General features: G+C 44.3%; 1 long non-coding RNA gene across 4 annotated transcripts in view; it reads left to right on the forward strand.

Moving 5' to 3' along the window:
- The first annotated feature begins 1,555 nt into the window (after positions 1-1,555).
- The window catches only part of LOC139046611 (uncharacterized), a 43,634-nt gene continuing 38,146 nt past the window's right edge, over positions 1,556-7,043 (forward strand). For all 4 annotated transcript variants that reach the window (XR_011506868.1, XR_011506869.1, XR_011506870.1 and 1 more), the window contains exon 1: positions 1,556-4,138. This is a non-coding gene — a long non-coding RNA (uncharacterized lncRNA). The remainder of the gene's footprint in view (positions 4,139-7,043) is intronic.

Genomic DNA, 7,043 nt, shown 5'->3' on the forward strand with positions numbered 1-7,043 from the left:
GCTTGTAAATGGCTGTCTCCTCCCGGTGTCTTCACATGTCTTCCCTCTGTGTGTATACACCTCTGGGGTTTCTGTGTCTTAATCTCTTCTTGTAAGGACACCATTGATTTAAGGCCCACTCTAAAGGCCTCATTTTAATTTAATCACCACTTTAAAGACCCCGTCTCCGAATAGTCAGATTCTGAGGTCCTGTGGGTTAGGGCTTCAATATACAAATTTTGAGGGGACACAATTTGGCTCTACTTCAGCCGCCCGATGCCCACTCCCACTTTCACAATAGATGCTGAGCTTCCAAAGGCTCAGGAAATCATTGGTCACACTGGGAATATGGAGAAGGAGCCGTGTCCCTGGTCTACCTCTCTGGGCGTGGACAGCAGTTCCCCCACAGCACGATCTCCCCACCGGAGCTTCCTTTCTCTCTTCTCCTCTTGAAGGGAGCTCCAGTCAGGAAGCGAGGCTCCTCTCACTGGCTTCCAGCAATGCAAACTGAGCCCCCCAATTCCCTGCAGCTGCTGCCCTTCTCTTGTGGCAGAGCCCATATACGAGAATGTTAAAAATCAGTGAATCAGATTCCTCTTCAGATTGTACACTCCTAGGCACCGACACAGCAGCTCTTTGCCATGACTCCACTCAACCCAAACTCTCAGGCAACTGCTCCCATCACCTCGTAATAGTAGTTGCTACCATTTATTGAATGCCTGGCACGTGCCAGGTAGGCTCCTTGCTAAGAACTAAATGTAAATATTTAACAGAGTCCCACAATAATCTGGTGAGGTGACTATCGTGACTCTCATTTTACAGGTGAGAGAGGGAAGATTCTAGAAGAGAATATAGCTGGAAACAGAGGAATCTGAATTTGAACCCAGGTCTGTGTGACTTCAAGACTTGACTTCCAACCTCGACACTACACTGCCTGCCTTGCTAACCTCATCAGCTTCTCTCTTAAAATCATGTGTAGTCTATGGAACTTTCTCTCACCTGCTGCAATAGTTCTCAGCTTCCGGCCTCAGTGTGACTCCTTCAGTATTATCTCTTGAAGACGAGCTCGGATAGCACAATATAAAGGAAATGGGGTGGACTTTGGAGTCAGGGTTGGGTTCAAACACTGGCCATGCTGTTTACTAGCTCTTTGACATTGGGCAAGTTACTTAACTTTAATAAACTTCAGTTTCCTTATTTGTAAAAGGAGATAGCCTCTATCTCAGAGGGATGAAATTAGATAGGGTATGTCAAGCCACTTGCACATCTTCTGGCATGCAGTAGGCACTCTGAAAAGGGAGTTTGGGATTAAAGGAGACTCAAGAAACATGACAATTAAATGCATTTGGGATCATTGATTGAATCCTGGGTAAAAGAAAAAAATAATAATTTAATTATATTAAATTAATAATATAATTAATAATTTGTATAATATATATATGTTTCATATATAAGGTTCACATTCCAATACCTCCAATCTGAACGTGAACTTTATATGAGCCAGCAGTGTGGTATTAATGTCACGTTTCCTGAGTGTGATCATGGGATCGAGGTTATGGAGGAGAATGCCCTTGTTTCTAGGAGACACATGCTGAAGTATTTAGGGATGAAGCGTCAGATCATCTGCTACAAACTTTTGAACGGTTCATCAGACAAATGAGTACACACGTATGCTTATGTGCACATTGAAAAAGACATGTGCCAAAATGAGTATTCATTGTTCATTGCAACGTTTTTGTAGGTTTGAAATTTTTCAAAGTAAAAAAGTTGTGAGGGTGAGGGGGCTTCGTGCAAAACATGGATGCAAGCCGTGGAACAACACAAAGGGACCTCGGAGTTTATTTTGATTTTTCTCCTGTGCTCTGTCATAGCCTCTGTCCAGGACATAAGAAACCACCTCTTCTGGCATAGAAGTCAGCTCTCCTGTTTCTCCCGAGGGCCACCCTGCGCCCACCACCGCCTGGCTCACAATGCAGAGCCTGTCTGCCTTCCTGGCTGTGGCCCCACTCAGTGCTTTAGAGATTTGCAGAAGCCCACATTTAGGGTTGCCACATTTAGAAAATAAATATATAGAAAGCCCAATTAAATGAGAATTTAAACAACAGATAATTTTTTTAGTGTAAGTGTGTCTCAAATATTGCATGGGACATAACTTGTACTAAAAAAATGATTTGTTGTTAATCTGAAATTTAAATTTAACTGGACATTCTGTATTTCATCTAGCAGATCCTATCCACACCCCCTGCCTCCAACTCGTCTTCCTTCTCATGACCAGAGATCTTCCTCACCTATGAAAACTGAGTCTTAGGATACAGTGGGAAGGGATCTCAGGCTCCCAGCAAGATTTGCAAATTGTCACAGTGACCCTGGGCCCTCTGCCCCAGGACTCATGAGCAGACACATGAGAGGGCAGCTGGTTGAGTGGGACAAACCCATGGGCAGTCCTCCTGGGACATCTGGGCTGACCCTCATCCCGGCCACACCCGTGCAGCTGTGCCTGTGTACTGGGTGCCTCCTCCTCCTCCATCCTTCCCTCTTCCCCCTGCTCCTCCCCCTCCCCAGCGTGGCCAACCAACCTCACACACAACCCTGTGGCTGCAGGTGGGGAATCTGGAGCCAACTGGTTTGGTTTAATCCACTGACTGGCTGGGTGCATTTGGGCCCAGCCTAATTATCTAACCTGTCTCAGTTTCCTCATCTGTAAGATCCAGATAATAATAATGCCACCCTCACAGCCAGGATTAACTGAGCTAATATTTGCAAAGAACTCAAGACACTGCCTGGCATGTAGTAAGCTCTATATAAGTGTTTGCTAAATAAATAACCCACTTGTGGAGGAAGGCTGGGGTCGCTGTGTGGTAAACCCGATGGCATGAGGCAGCCAGACCTTGCAGGGGCTGTGTCCTGGAGTTTGTTTGATGATGCAGGCAATGTGCTCAGTCCTTGAGGCTCATTTCTCAGGGGCACTTACTGCTGGGAAGTCAGGAAGGTGCCGCAGAGGCACAGAGGCTGGCAGCCTGGAGGAGTGACTGTGTCTCCCCACCCAGCTAATTGCCACCTGGGGGGACTCAGGCACTGGGGAAAAAGTAGCTCAGTGTGGGCTGTTTTGGAAACAAACCTCATGAACTATCCCATTGCCATGATCTTTTACTCATCGTGTCTCTTTTGCTCTTTGATGCCTTTTTTCTTCCAGTCAAGGTCTCACTCTCTCCTTCCCTTCTCTTTGGTTTTCAGTTTTGTTTCATGGCTTCCTCTTTGTTTTGACTCATGTCCCTTTAACTTATTCTGTCAGACAAAAAAAAATCACTCACATGCTGAAGGTTGTGGTTGGGGCAGGTCAGCTGGTCCCCAACCAGCCCCACAGGGAAGCAATGATGGTGGCAAACTGACTCGTGGCCAGGGGCTGGCCTGAGCCTCATGTTCCCAAGTGGCTGAGTCTCTAGGGGTCAGGGGAGGGGGCCACAGTGACTCACTCACGGTCCTCTGGAGGGAATGATGCTTCAAAGGAAAGAGTCAGTGTCTTCAGGTACAATGATAAATGGAACCGCCATGTGGCTTGGAGGCCCTCTCCCTCCTCGTAGGCAAAGTATTTGAGAAGGAGCCTCTAGAGGGTCCCAGTTCCCAGCAGCGGAGTCAGGCCAACCTTCGGAGCTTCCCAGCGTAGGTCCCAGCCATCACGGAGCAGAGACAAGCCATCCCTGCTGCACCCAGTCCAAATTCCTGACCCACAGAATCCACAGGCGTGATAAAATGGTTGTTGTTTTAAGCCATTCAGTTTGGGGTTAGTTTGCTATGCAGCAACAGTAACCAAGACTCTGTTTCCCACTGGCAGCGCCGGTGTTTGCCTTCGTTAGTCTCCTTTTCCTGTGCTTCCATCGCTGACCAAGTGTTCTCATTATTGACATATTTGTAATGCGTTTTTTAAAAAACAATATTACTATAAAAATAGAAATCCAAGCTATAAGTCACCTAGACAAAAATTTTTTATTTGGCCAGACTTATCTTTTAGACCCACGAGTGCTTCCTACCTGCTTACTGTGTGATGGGACATAAAGAACCAACTTTCCCTCTTTCAACACCCTCCAACAAAACTTTTCCATGGAGACCAGCCCAGACTCAAGTTGAAGAAAAAAGTATTCAACGACACTTGTTAAAGATGGTAAGAAGGAATTTATTCAAGGGTGGTTACTTTGCACTGGGTGTGGGGACCACTGAACCACTGAACTGGGGTCTTGCAGTGGGAGAGAGAGATTGGACTCCAAATACAGCATGGGCAAGTAGGAATTTAGGGTCAAGGAGCAAGGTTGGGGTTGGTGGATGGAAAATTACTAAAAGGAAACACGAAGGGTAAAGGGGGATTCTGGCTAAACTGAGCTAACAGGATTCTTGAAGACAGGTCAGGGGGATCAGACGTCACCTGAGGGGTGGTAGGTTGAGAACCTGATCAGATATTGATGGTGATCAGGTAACGAGAGTAGGGGGTTCTGGTTAAACTGACTTATTAGGATTCTTGCTAAAATTAGACAATGCAGAGAGAACATGGAAGTCCAAAAGTCAGCTGAAAAAGAGCTCAGAGGAGCCTGAATAGAGGTTAGTCAATGGAGAATCTTTGTCACTCATACGCTTTTTTTAAAAAAGAATATCTTAGAGTTGAAATCAAATCTTGCTCTCCTGAGATATATTTTTTCTCTTTATGATTGACTTTGAATATCATTGAAATTGATCCATTGTGCATTAATTGAAATATTATTTACCTAATTTCCAAGTTATTATTGGTGGTGGTGGCAGGTACCCATCTTCTGGTGGTACACAGCATATATATAGGTACACACCTATATTTCACCTGGACTAGTTTCTCGTTACTTCCTGCTCTTTCTTTCTTTCTATTATTACTTTCTTTCCCAAGATAGGTGTGTCAATCATATTGTCTAGGACATGGGAGTTTAGGAAAATCCCTAATATCTAGATACCTTGAGGTGTGGACTGAGCTTACTAAGAGGTTCACATATTCTAAGTATCTGGAAGACTCTAGATAGAATTCTCCACTGTGCGCGTTCCTGGTTCTGGAGTCTTATGTCAGCACCAATCCACTCTGCTTTCCTGGTCAGATTTCAGACTCTGTGCTTACATCCTCAGAACTACCAGTTCCCCATATCCTCCCTGCTCTCGCTTAGGTCTTCCGTCTGTTTCTGCCTCCTTTCTCCACTGTTAGGGCTGGGGATTGTATCAGGGCCTTTCTCCCTGCCGCAGAGTCAAGGGTGCAGATGTGGGCTTACGCCCTTGGGCAACAGTCCATGTGAACACTGCAAAGATGACCTTTGAGAGCTTTTTCTTTTATTTTGTACTGAGAGAGCATCTTCAGGTTTGTTGAAGATGGACTAGAAGACCCAGGGCTGGAGTGAGAGTGAGGCCAACGAGGCAGGCTCAGATAAGCGTGAGGTTGGATCTGCCTGTATTTAGAAGTTTGATATTCTGTTTATTGTGGAATTTTTTCATCGATTTTATTTTTTTTTAAAGCATGGCTAAGAACAGCTTTTATCCTGATTGCTGAGTTTTGTGGTATCCCCTTAAATTTTGCACCCAAGGCGAGTGCCTTCCTCACCCCTTCCTGACAAGGCCACAGGCCTGTTTCCTTATGGGTTAGTTCTTGTTCTAGCTGTTGTTTAGAGAGAGAAGGCACAGACACACGGTGCTGGTCCCAGCCCCATTTACCCTTGCTGAGCCACTGCTTTTTCTGTTTCACACCCTGCTCCACTCCATCGTTACCTTTCTCTCATGCTTGTGAAGGCCCGTCCCATGAAAACACTGGACCATCTAGTTGAAGTCTGCACCTCAGGAAATAAAGGACTTAGGAGACCAACGGGACAAATCTGGGCACTCATAACTCTCAGTTGATAGAAGTAGATAAGTGAAATGACTTTTTCTTTTTTATGAATTATCAGAGCAATTATTTCAACATGCCTATTCATGCTAGGTGCCCAGATATGGCACTCCCCTGTGGCTTGCACTTAAGGATGACATGTGAAGCAGATGTTTGGTGCAAAAGTGTCTGGTCAAGTATAAAAGTCATTTTTTTAAAAGCGAGTAATGCGTGTCCCACTCATCCCCTTCCTGACCCTCCTCCATCCCTTCCATGGAGGATGGGGGTCTGAATTTCAGAGGTGACATATGGGGTGATTGAGGCTTCAGAAATGGTGAGGTTATCTGCTTCCTTATTCTAAAATAAAAGCTGAAATTTTTTTTAAACAAAATAGTTGTATCAAAGCAGTAATGTCAAAATATCATGTCCCCTATTTGCTGATGGTAGGCTCTCAATTTCTGTTTGTTATGATGGTTGCTAATTTAATCTGAAATTTAAATTTTAAAGCCTCGAAAGAAAAGCTAACATAATGGCAGATTTCTCCGACATTACCGATGTGTGCATGTATATAGGTTCCTCCCTCTCTTCCTCCTTTCCTCCCTTTCTTTCTTTCTTCTTTCCTTCCTCCTCTCTTTCCTCCCCTCATTCAGTTTTAAATGTTGAATGTCATTTGGGGTTGGCCTGTTAGCCATTCGCAGCAATGTATTATGCCCACCCTAATGAACCAGATCAAGTTTTGTATACCTGTTAAATACTGATTAATTTGGTTTAGTAATGATAGTCTAGGGTTTTACTTGGCCAGATTAGGCATAAAGAAGAATATCTTCTTCCAGATATCTCTGGGCATCGGCCAGTACAGTATTCTACTGCATACAGAGAAAACATGAATGAAAACATGTTGAGATAGATTGCCATACGGTACAGGGCACATCAGAACATCAAAGTTCCTCTTTCTGGGACGTGTTTTGACTGAAACTTAATTCACCCTCTAAAGGAATTTAAAATAGATTCTTTACCTATAACATATATTTGGCAACACTTTGAATTTTAATGTGAACCTGTGCAATGTAGACACTACTAAATCTGGCAGGATATTAATGTCACCAATGGCACATTTTTTTTATAGAATTTACTCTCTCCCCGTTCTCAGTTAGAAGCCCATACACAGTAATTAAGCCATTATAAAAACACAATAGGATAGAAC

The sequence above is a fragment of the Equus asinus genome, chromosome 11 (genome assembly GCF_041296235.1).
Source record: "Equus asinus isolate D_3611 breed Donkey chromosome 11, EquAss-T2T_v2, whole genome shotgun sequence".
Lineage (NCBI taxonomy): Eukaryota > Metazoa > Chordata > Mammalia > Perissodactyla > Equidae > Equus > Equus asinus.